The sequence below is a fragment of the Procambarus clarkii genome, chromosome 32 (genome assembly GCF_040958095.1).
Source record: "Procambarus clarkii isolate CNS0578487 chromosome 32, FALCON_Pclarkii_2.0, whole genome shotgun sequence".
NCBI classification, from domain to species: domain Eukaryota; kingdom Metazoa; phylum Arthropoda; class Malacostraca; order Decapoda; family Cambaridae; genus Procambarus; species Procambarus clarkii.
Window position 1 is genome coordinate 39,658,505 of NC_091181.1, and position 14,299 is coordinate 39,672,803.

At 42.8% G+C, this 14,299-nt stretch overlaps 2 protein-coding genes across 2 annotated transcripts in view; one reads left to right on the top strand and one right to left on the bottom strand.

Annotated features, from left to right (window-relative positions):
* Positions 1-14,299, bottom strand: part of LOC123759447 (neural cell adhesion molecule 2) — a 255,243-nt gene that overhangs the window by 121,903 nt on the left and 119,041 nt on the right. The window lies entirely within an intron of this gene.
* LOC123759448 (uncharacterized) overlaps positions 1-14,299 on the top strand; it is a 326,826-nt gene that overhangs the window by 21,090 nt on the left and 291,437 nt on the right. The window lies entirely within an intron of this gene.

Sequence of the window (14,299 nt, forward strand, 5' to 3'; positions counted from 1 at the left end):
GATTGTGAATCGCAAGTGCTGGTCGCTCGTCAGAAAAATCCTGTATATAAATTGTTGAGGTGTAAAAATGTTTTTTTTTATTTGACTCAGAAATAAAAAAACAATAAGTGAAAATAACCATCATAAATAAATGACAATTTCATTAAATAAGTAAATTACAGTAAATAAAAAATTAATCCCAAGGATTTTTCTTTACTGAAGCATTATTGTGGAATCAAAGTCGAAAAAATATCGCAAAAACAGCAAATAGCAACAAATATAACTATCAACAAACAAAGCACTTAGCTGAAATCAACCACACAAAAAAAAATAAAAAATGCAAGAGCATCAGTCAACACAATATTAAATTCCTTTGGCGAAGCTGCAAAGTAAACTGTCGATAGCAAATTGCGAGACACGCCCTCTTGTGTTGAGCGAGGCGTCACTCGCGTGCTGGGACAGAAATATATAATAATATATAATAATATATATAATAATATATAAATACAGAAGGATACACTGGAAGCTGTAGTCACAGACCTGCACACAGACGGTTCAAGCCATAGCGTCGCTCTCTGCTGGACTGACGCAGCAGCAGTAGAGCTCAGCAGCCCCCGTGGGTGTCTGAGCAGCCCTCTTCAGGACCCACTCTGCTCACCTCTATGGACTAAGGGAATAGAAAAAGGTGCCTTAAACGTGCCTTGAAGTACAGTCCATTATCCCTGTATTTGCATATTTGGATTTAAACTATTTGGATTTAAACGCATATAGCTGGTTTATGTACTGTGTTCCTGCGTGTATTTGGTCCATCTCTTTTCTATTTAAATTATATTTGTTATGGAGGCTCCTGAAGGTAGCGATGGTTGGTGATGGCGACTATGGCTTAGGCTGGGTACAGGTGTCCACAACACCAGTGGCTGAACTAGGCTGGGTACAGGTGTCCACAGCACTATTTAGCTGCTGTACAAGTGCACGTACAAAGGTCATCTACCATGAAAGCCTCTTTACCCAACAGTGTGGGGACCGAGTGCCCTTGAGAGTGCAGCTTGACCTGTATTTTTAACAGCAGACCGATGCTTAACAAACCTGCCTGAAAGCTGGTTCAAGAGCATTCTGGGGAGCTTACTTTTCAGCTGCATCACAGGCAGCTTGGCCAGCTCTCTTCTCAGCTGCTTCACGAGCAGCTAGCGGGCTCACTTCTGTGCAGAGCAATTGTTGACAAAATTATGCAATTTTGAGAGTAGGTTTTTCAACAAAATCAATGCCACGGCACGCCTCGCAGACCCGAGTACCTTTTGTTATCTGCTTCATGAGCTCTCTGGGACCGAGCGGAGTCGGAGGCGTGTCTGCTTTTAGAAGATTAAACAAACTAGAGAACGTTATTGGGGAAACTTCAGCAACAGGTAACATAAACATTTCATATTAAAATAACAGACGAGTTGTTGGTATATATATATTTTTGTCCTTTTTGCGGGAATATATGAGACTTAAGCACACGAGACAAGTGTGTGAGTCTTGGAATAAGAAGGGTGTTAAGCACTGCACCTGTGGGCTGGTTTATGGTGTAATACACGAGCACTAACGCACAATACAGTAGTTGTATTGTGAGGTCACTGAGCCAATCGAGGGAATTCAGTTCTCAAGTCATTTCCTCACTGAGGCGTTGTGACGCCCTTCACTAGTCCCAGACCACACTAATACAACGTCTCTACGTCAGGAAGCGGACCTCAGCAGTTTTCCTGCGTTTACTGACTAAATACACCAAACGAAACGGCGTTTCATTCCGCTGAAAATGGCATTATGTATAGTCCCCCCTCTCCAGAATCATCAACCATTCTCCTTGATTAATTAATTCAAGAGACGTAATAGATGGCGTGTAGAAGATCCCTCGTAACATTCTTAACGTAATAAAAACCACCTCGTTCCTGACACTCTGTTAACAATCCAACCTCCTCACCAAACTAGGAACGTATGAACCCAAGTAATCACCCAACCTTACGAGTACGTTACATGGAAAGCGTTGATATTTTTATGAGTCTTTGCTTTTCACAGAAGGTTGCTACACAGCCTTCCTCTTAAAAATAACGTCACTTTTGGCTCTTATGCGCGCTATGGCCAAATTTGGACGTAATTTGAAATGAAATCGACTCACAAAAGTGGCGTACTGTTCCGTTTTTTGTTTGAGTCGTCCGGCTTACTCGGCAAGGTTAAAAGAGGCAACTTTAAGAACATAAGAACATAAGAACAAAGGCAACTGCAGAAGGCCTGTTGGCCCATACGAGGCAGCTCCTATTTATAACCACCCAATCCCACTCATATACATGTCCAACCCACGCTTGAAACAATCGAGTTTCCATTAACGTTTTTCATACCGTTTTGAAACTTTATGAGAATCTCCTGCCCGCCTAACCTATCAGAGGACCCTTAACTTACTGTTGTTGAAAAAAAAAATCCCAAATTTAATTTAATTTTTTTTTTAATTTTCAAATTACGTCCAAATTCGGCCATACGGGCAAACGGCCAAAAGCGACGTTCTTGTTAAGAGGACTTAGCTTTCCCGGCTTGCTGCCTTCTTTGATAACTACTTACTTTAGAAAGAAGGTTGCATTTGTAACGTTGGTTACCGTAAAGTACAAAATACGGCCTGTTAATTTAGAGGACAGGTTGAATAAAGATCACCCAGACAGAATTCAATCACTCGCCTATACATTTATTTATTTAAATATTTGAATTGGATTAAACATTGCATGATTACACTGAATTTTACATGTGTACATGACACCTGTTGCAAATGTAATACCTCCTCCAGCTGTCAGAGCCGCGACGTAGCTCTAGACGCACCACAGAGCCGCGACGTGGCTCTAGACGCACCACAGAGCCGCGACGTTACTCAAGACGTACCACAGAGGCGGGACGTTGCTCTAGACGCACCACAGAGCCGCGACGTTACTCTAGACGTACCACAGAGACAGGACGTTGCTCTAGACGCACCACAGAGACAGGACGTGGCTCTAGACGCACCACAGAGCCGCGACGTTACTCTAGACGTACCACAGAGACAGGACGTTGCTCTAGACGCACCACAGAGACAGGACGTGGCTCTAGACGCACCACAGAGGCGGGACCTGTAACTGAATATAAGTGCTCAGTTACACAGAGTTCAAGTGACCGAATAATATAATTTTGACAGAGTTTTGGCATGTCGTGACTAGTTTGTTGACGGGAAATTAATTTCTGTTATAATGGATGCGGGAACTGCAAATATTCGTTGTTTGCATAGTAAGGTCCGTGAAGTGCATAGTGAACGTCCCGCCAAACACACACCGAAACTACGACGTTGGTACAACGTTCGAACAAGTTTTAACACCTTCTAACCAGTTATAACAACCAATATAGCAAGTTGTAACAACGTTCTAATACGTCATAAACACGTTAAGCCAAGATGTAACAACTTTATTTCCAGTTGTAACAAGCGGAAAATAAACAGTTACGGTTTGTGTTTCCCGGGATGGGTGAGGACTGAGGCAGACATCAGGGCAGAGGGCGTAGTAACTGCTGTTCGTGGCGGAGTGTTGACTCGTGATAGTTTAGTGTTGTACTGGACATATTACACGAACACTAACCTTAACTTTAGTTGCAACGTTACATGCGTGTCGGGACCTGTGATGTTTCGTGCAGTGTTTCTCGTCTTGTGTTGAACTATTTGGTCTTGTTGATAAGTTTGTGTAAGTGAGCGTGTTGCTAGCAGAGTTGTCAACCACTTGTTCCCGGCCTGACGTCACTAGACCAGGCACTCCAGCCCCCCCCCCCCCCCTCGTCCTTCAGGCAAAGGTAAGGAACACCTCGATGCTCAAGCATTACCTTTACCTACACTGCTTATATATATATATATATATATATATATATATATATATATATATATATATATATATGTGTGTGTGTGTGTGTGTGTGTGTGTGTGTGTGTGTGTGTGTGTGTGTGTGTGTGTGTGTGTGTGTGTGTGTGTGTGGATTAAAATATGGTTATTCATGTGGTATATGAGAATTTTTGTGTATAAAAATGTGTCCAAAAAATATAAATAACCAGTTTTCATGCCATTTCAGGTAATTCTTGAACAGCTCATCGAGTGACACATCTACCAATTTTTAAGGTAAGTAACTGTTTCCTTATGTTTACATTGTTGTCATATTATGACAAGTGGCAATTAATTACGGCTTAAGAAAAGTCGGATAACAAAGGCACTTCATAAACAAATGTAGGAGCTGTGTGTCGAGGGGGATCGCGCGGGTGACGTCGTCAACAGAGACACAATGTCAAGTTCAAGTATGTTTATTGAGATAAGCAATAAATACATCTCAAAGGGATAGAGTAGCTTAGGCTATTTCTACCCCCCAAACACAATGTCTCTGGTCAATAGTGTTAGTGTAAGCCAGCATTATCCGGGGGAGAGGAGGTGTCGCCAAGCGTTGAGTCCCAAGATTCGTACTTGAAAGGGAAAAAAAGGGTCCCCTGGGTGAACGATACTTGGGGCCAGATTCACGAAGCAGTTACGCAAGCACTTACGAACCTGTACATCTTTTCTCAATCTTTGGCGGCTTTGTTTACAGTTATTAAACAGTTAATGAGCTCCGAAGCACCAGGAGGCTGTTTATAACAATAATAACAGTTGATTGGCAAGTTTTCATGCTTGTAAACTGTTTAATAAATGTAACCAAACCCGTCAAAGATTGAGGAAAGATGTACACGTTCGTAAGTGCTTGCGTAACTGCTTCGTGAATCTGGCCCCTGGAGTACAGTTCTGTGTTCTGGGTGTGTGGAGGTGCACTTGATGGGCTGATGTACGTTCAGCAAGAGGTGTCAAGGATCCTGGCGAACCAAACGTGAGCTGAAGGGAGTATCAGTACAGGAAACTAGGTAAATCCTTGTTGACCGACGACCTGTTAATTTGTCTAGTCTGTCAGGTATCAGAATAAGTGGTAAACAAGTGACTTTGTTATAAGCTTCCAAGTGTCGAGAAAGCACCCAAAACTACCCATCTTTAACCCATTACCCCTATCCCATTATCACCTACTTCATTACCAACTACCCTCATCAGCACCTATACCCACTATCACCTACCCCCATTTATAGCTACCTCATTAGCACCTATTCCATTGTCATCTTTCCCATTCCCATCCTCTATGTTGGATATTTCCAACATCGAATACAGCATTGTTGTATTCTTATTACTTATTACTAACCATATTAATATTGTAGTAAGTAAAAATAACAACTCGTAGAATTCTCATGTACTAATAATTCATCTGTGCATTAGGCTAAATTCTCACGTCACCTGACGCCAGTATTGCGTCAGATTTCTTTACAGTAAAACACATTATATACAATTTGTGTGAGAATTAAATACGATTCTCCATAATTAAAGCATTCTGTATGGCAACTGATTGCAGACGAATGGTTCTCTAACTAAAAGCCGAATAGAGCTTTAGAATCAAAACGTTTACCTCGCGATAGAGGTAGCGTCATCAATGAATGCTATGGGGAGACATTAATTCCTCTCCCTTGTATCTTTACTATTCTTAAATAGTTAAATAATAATATTTCGTTCCTCTAAATAATAAACCCGTCCAGTCTTTAGAGTTTCAAGCGCGAATGCGAGAAATATTAATGTTCATGCCAATAATTTGTGTAATGAACGTCGACTCGGCGTGGGTAGGAGGGACACCATGCCATCCTCAGTACACGTGGGGAACCGAAGAGAGGCAGACCTGCGCTTAACGTACTCACAAAAGACGCCATTGTCTAGCAAATAGGACACGTGTGTCCATCCACAGATGAAAGCCGCCACTGTGAGGCGTGAACGACCTTGCAGATAGTATCTTCAACTAGTGCTGGTGTTAAATAAGGGACCCCTAGACTTGGTTCCTGACGACACGTGATCAGCCAGCTTGAAACGCATCCATCCAGCCAGGGATGCGAAATTACGGCAATCTTAATACTTATACAGTGCCCACAGCTAAGTACCTTTTATTTGATGCATCATTTACAAGTTTATTAATAGCGGGGTGATTGCACGTCACGCGGCAAGACAACACCTAATAACAGGTGATTAGAATTTTATCTGTAGATATCAATAATCTTGAATATGTATTGAGTAGTTAAATCAATTGCTACTGGTAGTTATTTATCTTGCAGCTCGAGAGACGAATTCCTCATGCTGTCTTCTCCATGTTAACCGTGTCAGACGTCGGTGTACCAGACTTGGAGATTAAGAGGACTGCCAGGGTTATCTAAAGGAATCTATTACCAGCTAAGGCTTATTTCTTTTTATTCATAACTTTGCAATTTGATACATTCAGAATGTACAACATAATGTGTGATTTACTGTAACTCATTATTATGCTCATATTCATGTTCTTCTTTGTATGAATAATATTATATTCAACATTAATTATAGGATTAGATTATTATTAATAGAATTAGTGAACGAACCACACTGATTCCTGGACGTACTGACCTCCAGTAATAACCCCCCAATGTAGGTGTTTGAGGTTTGGTTTTTAATAATACAGCCCATTAATTATTCTTATGATCATACTTTCTAGTCATATCCATAGTCACTGGTTTTCTCTAGAATTTTATCTAATGATCTGAAATTCTCAGTTTCCCTCTTTCCTTTAAAAGCGGGTGGTCCTTCGTAATTTAATTTACTACTTTAATTATTAATTAATCAGAATCAAACCCAAATATCCCACACTCTATCCCACCAAGAAAATATACTAAATACTCTATTTTGTGTTAACTTTTTCCCGGTAAATTTGAAATGCAGGTTAGTACAGGTAAATGCAAACATTTATTCACGACATTAATTTCTTAAAATCACAATATGAAAGTAAAGCGACCACCAAAATGGCTATGGTGAAATGTGTTATCTTAAGCAACGCTGAAAGTTTTCTTCAGCGACGATGTGTTATCTTAAGCAGACTCGAAAGTTTTCCCACCGTGTTCAGCGTTCGTCTCGGTAAAGACTTAAGAGCAACATTGATGAATGAAAATGTTATGTGAGAATTCGTACTCGAAGCATCTTGAAAGAAATATATTTTTATATTGATACGACTGAAGGAATTTTGTGTGATGAATGTTAAGGACTCGAGGCTGCAGTGGGTGCGTCTCGTCCGCTTGATCTTGATATCTTGATGGCCAAACCATCTGATATCTTGATGACTTAGATGGTTAATCAAAGACGTATCGGTCCGTCCTGGACCATTATTAAGTCGTATGTGACAAACCAAAACGGTCCAAAATGGTCCAAAACGTCGTCGGGAATTCATCTTTTGATGAGTGGTTTGGTTATCATATCTTGAGCCACGTTATCGTGACTCATCGTCTCTATAATCATGTCGACCGCTGATCAGTCAGCTCACATTGTCTCTGTTATTTAAGGCTCGTCAAATATAATATTTTAGATGCATACTAATTACTCATTCCCGTGTTAAACTAACCTAGCATCACCCGACCTACCACTACACCACCCATGAGTGGGAGGGGAAGTAGGTGTAGGTGTAGCATTAGGGGAGTGTGGCGGGTGTTGGTGTAGCAACAATTTGGTCAATTTCTATCTGAAGTGAATAAAAACATGTGAAAAACAGAAAACATTCGCGCTATAATCATTGACCTTACCCTCTCTGTCAAATTCAGTAATATATGTCTACAAGATTACTACCAATATATAGAAAAATATATTTATATACTTGTATAAATATCCCATTGGATAGTTGGAAGTGACTAAATTGTTGTTGATTTTGCTGTTCAGACCTTCGAGGCGTTTGACAATCTTCAGCGTTGAGTTGAGTAATTAGGGAACCGAAATTTCTGGTCAGTCTGGGTGTTAGGAAAATACAACACAACACGAATGACTGTATGATGTATCGTCATGTAGTTGTGCATACGATAAACAACGTTTCGTTTCTGCAACGAACATCTTCATGGGATGTATAATGTTTTGCAATGATTGATTGATGAAGATTAAGCCACGCAAGAGGTTGCACGGGCATGAATAGCTCGTAAATGGTAAATTTTGGGGGGAGTGAATGTGATCTTTGGTCGTGAAAGGATATACTGCGTGCTGTGTTCGCATTTAAATCGTCCGTCCTCACTATGTGGCTGCTATCGCGGGGGAGAATAATGCTTGACAGTATTTATGAGTGTGTCTAGCTGCTGGACACTTTTCATTACCAGACGAGTGGCAGTGTTAATGACTTCAGGGTAGTTACTGCAAGATTCAGGGACTTTTAAAGCTCTTCTAAGGTCGGTGGTTGCTTCACATTCCAGGAGATAGTGAAGTAGTGGTTGTTTTGTGATTGTTTGCCAGAAGATGCATTCCCACTCTCTGGTTTCATTAATTTTCCAGTTGCATCTGTAACCTAGACGTGGTCTGTATAACCGAACTGCTATTTTCCTGTGGATTCCATTCGGGATATTTAACATGTCTATTTTGGTGGTCTGAATATGCTATATAGCAGAGGGCGGTTTTGCATGTATGGTAAGGTTGCACTCGGGTAAAGGTGAGGTGCAGGTTAAATGAGTCAAGCCTCAGTGTTGTTAATGAGGCAAAGTCGTTGTTTTCAATGTCTATAGAAGGTTTTTTTATGAGAATTACCTCCAGAATTTATAATCTCGTGCCGTCGGTTGCAGAGTCGAGTACCTCTCTGAGATCCTCAAGCGTCATCCTTGTGCTTACCACAGCTTGAGTTGTGAGTTGTGAGGAGGTTCTCATCAGTCTCATACTTGTAGTGTGCTGGTGGAGGCGGTCTTTGGACCTCAGCCCTCATAAACCCCAGTCCAGGTTCCCAGGGCCTGGCATGCCAAATGCGAATAAGGCATTTGTTTGCATTTGTGTTGCTCACGTGGCCCTCAAAAAGAAGGTGATTGGATAAAATAACTATGCCCAAGATTACCATCAGATTGCCGTCAGGATGATGGGCAAATAGCCTCGGCTACCATCATATTTTGTTCGGTCGTGATGGTCGAGTGATTAAGGTCTCCTGAACACCAGTTGCATATATATATATTGTGACGATAATCTCCTTCAAGAGATTGAGCCTGCTCTTCCCTCCAAAATTACGTCTTCACAATTATATAAAAAGACTATGGAAGAAATGTCCAACAACGACAACAACACCAGCACCAGCAAGGCTTGCCAGGGTGAGCAGAAACGTATGCAACCAGCCACCTGTTCGAACTCCAACCACCAAACTACCCGTTGATCGCTACGGCTCCGCTGATTGGTCGCCGGTCTGGCTGCACCTGCACTCGCCCCCAATACTACCTGATGTCTGGGGTCGCCCCAACATCAGTCCTCAGAATGTTCCGTGCTTTCGTAGCCAGCACTCCTCCCAGCTAGACGTTAGCGTGTACTGAGAGAGGTGGTGGCTTTAAGCCAATATTCCAGCACCTCCCACTTACCTTTTGTATTGCACTTCTTGTTATTTTGCCTTAACGTAACTTTTCATTGTGTCATTTAATTATTCTTATTATTTTGATTCATTGATTTTATTATAAGAATTTGTTTGTGCATTATTTTCATGTTTTGATTTATTTAACGTAATTAAAATTTCATTGTTAAAGTTTTACTTGTGTTTTGTGTGTCTTCTCCTTACCTTACCACAGACGAAGTTCCAGTTTTTCTATTTTTTTTTTATAACTATGTGACGAGGCCATACCCCTAGCCTTAAACAGCCGAACACCAACGCGTTACCGTCACAAGTTATATGGGGGCCTGTCCTAGGAGCTTCACTCAGGTACTGGTGCCAAGTGGTAATTTATGGTAAGCGTATTTAACTTTGTTAACGTAGCTTTACTATTTTTCATTCAATTTCATTTTTTATAAGGTGCGGTGTATTGTGCATTACGAGAGTAACATATAGTGAAGGTGAGACAACTTTGGATTACGTGGTGACTGTAGGCCTCAGTCATACTCTTAATTGGTCATCTCTCCCTCCATGTTATTACTCGTATTTACCATCTATGTCCCTTGAATATTTCTCATTCTGACAGATCATCATATTGGTACCCTGGTACTGTGGTCTGCCCCGGGTCAAGAGTACCCAATCTTCTGCAATCTGACTGTAGGAGGACAAAGAGGGCCATAGTTCCTCTAGCTCGAACTTTAGTTGCTGAATTGGGACCTCAGCAGCAGTTCTCGTCACCAGTTGACACCTCGCACCCCTACACGTCAGTCAGAGATGATGATACATACAACGGTAGGGAATTAGCTTATTTTTTCAGAGCACAAAAGTTCGCTAATTCTGTAAGTATCATATTAAATTCAGTAGGAAAAACTTGCTTTATGTCCTATAGAGACTTGGCAAGGTATGCCTACATCCTTGGACTACCAATTTTACTTTTGAAGCATTTAACTGTTTCACTTGTTTTCGAAACTTAGTTTCATTTGTTAGTAGGATTTTCTTGCCCTTATTCTCTTACATGAGTACCGGGTACAAGATTTCCTGCGCCCTTGATTTAATTTAATCATTTAATATCTTTCACTTAACGTTAATTGTTAAAGATCACACAGGATAGATACCAGTTGCCACGTTGTCCTGTTTCTGACATTTCATTATTGAACATTCGTGTACCTTTATTTGCTAATTTCACCATGTTTCGTCTCCAAACTTTCCGTGCAAATCCAGCAGGTGAAATAGGGACTTTAAGTCGTGCCAAGAGGACTGAACTACAAACTCTTGCACATGAGTATCAACTAGAAGTTCCCTACCAAGCCAACAAAAATGACTTACACAACCTGTTGCTGGATTACTATTTAGAGCAAGGTAAGATAGACTCTGAAACTCATGAAACTTACTATATTGCAGATAAAACTGATTTGGCAACGCTGAAACTCAAACTAGAGCTGGCCAAGATTGAACGTGAGCAGCAAAGGGAAGCCCTCGAACAACAAGAACGAGCTGCTGCCATACGAAGAGAGGAACAAGAACGAGAAATCACCCTCAGAGAACGTGAAGCTGCCTTGAGGAGAGAAGAACACGAACGTGGACTCGCCCTCCAGGAACGTGAGGTTGCACTACTCCAGGAGCGGGAACGAGTACAGCTTGAAACCAAACGACGCGAGTTGGAGATGCAACGCGAACATGACAAGCAACAAGCGACTCTGGCTCTAGAGTGTCGTCAACGGGAATACACGTTGGAAACTTCACACCTCGCTCAACGCCAGCAAGCTACTGCCAATCTTCCCGTCAGTTTTAATATATCACATGCAAGTAAGTTAATGCCATCCTTTGTAGAAGCAGAAGTTGATGTGTTCTTTACCACCTTTGAAACCCTTGCTAATCAACTCAGTTGGCCTGTCGACCAATGGGCCACACTTCTCAGAGTCCATCTTACAGGTAGAGCTGCAGTCACACTCAGTACTTTGGCGTCTGAGAATGACTACTACACTCTGAAACAAGCAGTGTTGGACGCCTACCTCCTCTCTACTGAAAGTTATAGAAGGAAATTCCGTGACCACCTGAAGGCAAGTACCACTACCTTCCTCGAGTTTGCTAACACGAAACGGAGGTATTTCATGAAATGGCTGGAAGCAGCACATGTCTCTACTTTTACAGAACTCGTCAACCTGATGCTTGTTGAAGAATTCTTGAGACGTGTGCCGCCTCCTGTCCGCCTCTACTTAGCAGATAAAGAAGAAACCGACTACCTGAAGTGTGCTAAGTCGGCTGACACTTACAGCCTCATCCACCGGCTGACACCTGAACCATCCTCCAGTAAGAAGTCGTGGTACAGTTACGAGAAGGTGAGCCCCGATCAAGCTGGTTCACAACTGTACTGCAAGTATTGTAGACTCTATGGACATACCATAGACAAGTGTGGTAAGTCTCAATACAAGGGAACCACTGACCAACAACGACCCAAACCAACTCCTCCTAAGTCCGGTAAGCCTGTGATGAATGTTGGTGTTGATGTTAATGATCTTTCTCTTTTCAGTAACCACCTGTATACTGGAACTGTCTCTGCCAACGGTTCAAATCCGGAGGGACGTTTCAAATTGAAGATCTTGAGGGACACAGCGGCTCTACAATCGATCATCTTGAAGTCGGCTGTGCCCAACATAGTCTACACCGGGGAAACAGTCTTCATCACTGACCTCACTGCTACCACTCCATACCCTCTCGCCAGAGTCCACCTGGATTGTCCCTACGTGAACGGGGAAGTCCAAGTCGCCGTCAGGGAAAAGCCTTTTCCCATGCCTGGAGTGCAACTTCTCCTAGGCAACGACTTGGCAGAAGACCTGCAACCGACCAACCTGATCGTCATGGACAAACCCCAGGTGTGTAACTCTGTGCCAAGTAATCCTATTCTCGAGTATGTTCCAGCAGAGGTTCAAGAGAGTGATAAAGTTTCTCCTCCGGTTCTCGTGACCACCCGTGCACAAGCCGCACGTCCACAGCCAGCTGACTCTACTGCTACCGCTGTCCCTCAAGACCCTCAGAAACTACCCCCGCATCTGACCAAGTTGGAGTTCCGTAAGTTGCAGAGGGAAGATCTTACTTTAACACCATTGTTTTTCCAGGCTGAGACTCAACCCGACAGTATTCCTGGGTTCTTCCTAGAGAACGACTTGCTCTACCGCAGATATAGACCCAGTAAACTGAAGGAGGAGGACGATTGGGCCAACACCGAACAACTTGTGATTCCCACCAGCCTGCGGCCCACTATTCTACACCTGGCCCATGGAGCATTCTCCCACTACGGCTTCAACAAGACTTACCATGGGATTCGTCAAGACTACTACTGGCCAGGTATGGTAAACAACGTCAAACAGTACGTAAAACAGTGTCATACATGTCAGATGGCAGGCAAACCGAACGTCTCCATTCCCAGAGCACCACTGATTCCCATACAGGTGCCTGCGGAACCTTTCCACAGACTCATAATAGACTGTGTTGGTCCTTTACCTCGGACCAGTTCAGGTAACGCCTACATCCTAACCATCCTGTGTCCTACCACCAGATTTCCCATAGCAGTTCCAGTGAAGAACATCACGGCTGCTACGGTTATCAAACATCTACAGAAGATCTTCACTCAATACGGATTTCCCAGGGAGATTCAAAGTGACTGTGGCACCAACTTCACCAGTGATCTCTTCAAAAGGACACTGGAGGAGTTCAACATCAAACAGGTATTGTCCAGCCCCTATCATCCTGCTTCACAGGGTTCTCTTGAACGTAGTCATCAGACCATCAAAGCACTCTTGAAAAAGTTTTGTAGTGAAACCTCAAAGGATTGGGATAAGCAGATTGACCTAATAATGTGTATTTTCAGAAGTCTCCCCAATGAGTCCCTAGGAGTATCTCCTTATGAGATGCTCTACGGCCGTAAGTGCCGTACTCCCCTTAAGGCTTTCAAAGACTCTCTCAGAGATGCCACCTTCAGTGAGCATCAGAATGTGCCCCAGTTTCTTCAAAACCTTCAGCACATTCTAGAGAGAGTCCACCGCTTTGCCCATGATAATCTATTGAAAGCCCAGGTGAGAATGAAGACTCATTACGACCAGACCAGCAAAGTAAGAAAATTCAAGCCGGGAGACTTCGTCCTTGCTTATTTCCCTATCCCAGGTTCACCTTTACAAAACAGATTTTCAGGACCCTACTGCGTCAAAGAGTGCAGGAATAATAATAATTATGTGATAGAGACTCCTGATAGGCGGCGGAAGACCCAGCTGTGCCACGTCAACCTCCTGAAGCAATATAATGGTACTCCTCCCACTGTCTTGACTAATTATTCCACATTCACAGAACCCTACATCCACAGTGAGACCTTCCCAGCTTCTCCTCCCGAAAGCACTGACAAGGAGTCAGCGCTTTCTAATTCCGAAATCCTTAATGATCTTCCCAAATACTTTCAGGATAATCATAGTGCACCTCTCGTCAAGATCTTCAGAGAACATCAAGAGTTGTTCAGAGATGATCCCCAAGAGTGTAATGTTACCCAGCACGACATCCAACTGCTCCCCGACACCCGGCCGATTCGTCAACCCTTCTACCGAATCAGCCCGAGCAAGAAGGAAGTCATGCGTGCTGAGGTGCAATACCTCTTGGATCATGGACTGGCTACACCTTGTGAGTCCCCCTGGGCCTCACCCTGTATCTTGGTGCCCAAACCCCAAGGTAAGGTGCGGTTGTGCACCGACTATCGTAAACTGAACTCTGTCACTGTCAAGGATGCTTACCCCTTGCCAAGGATAGATGACATCCTTGATGCCATTGGTAGTGCCCAGTACTTGTCCCAAGTGGACTTGCTTAAGGGG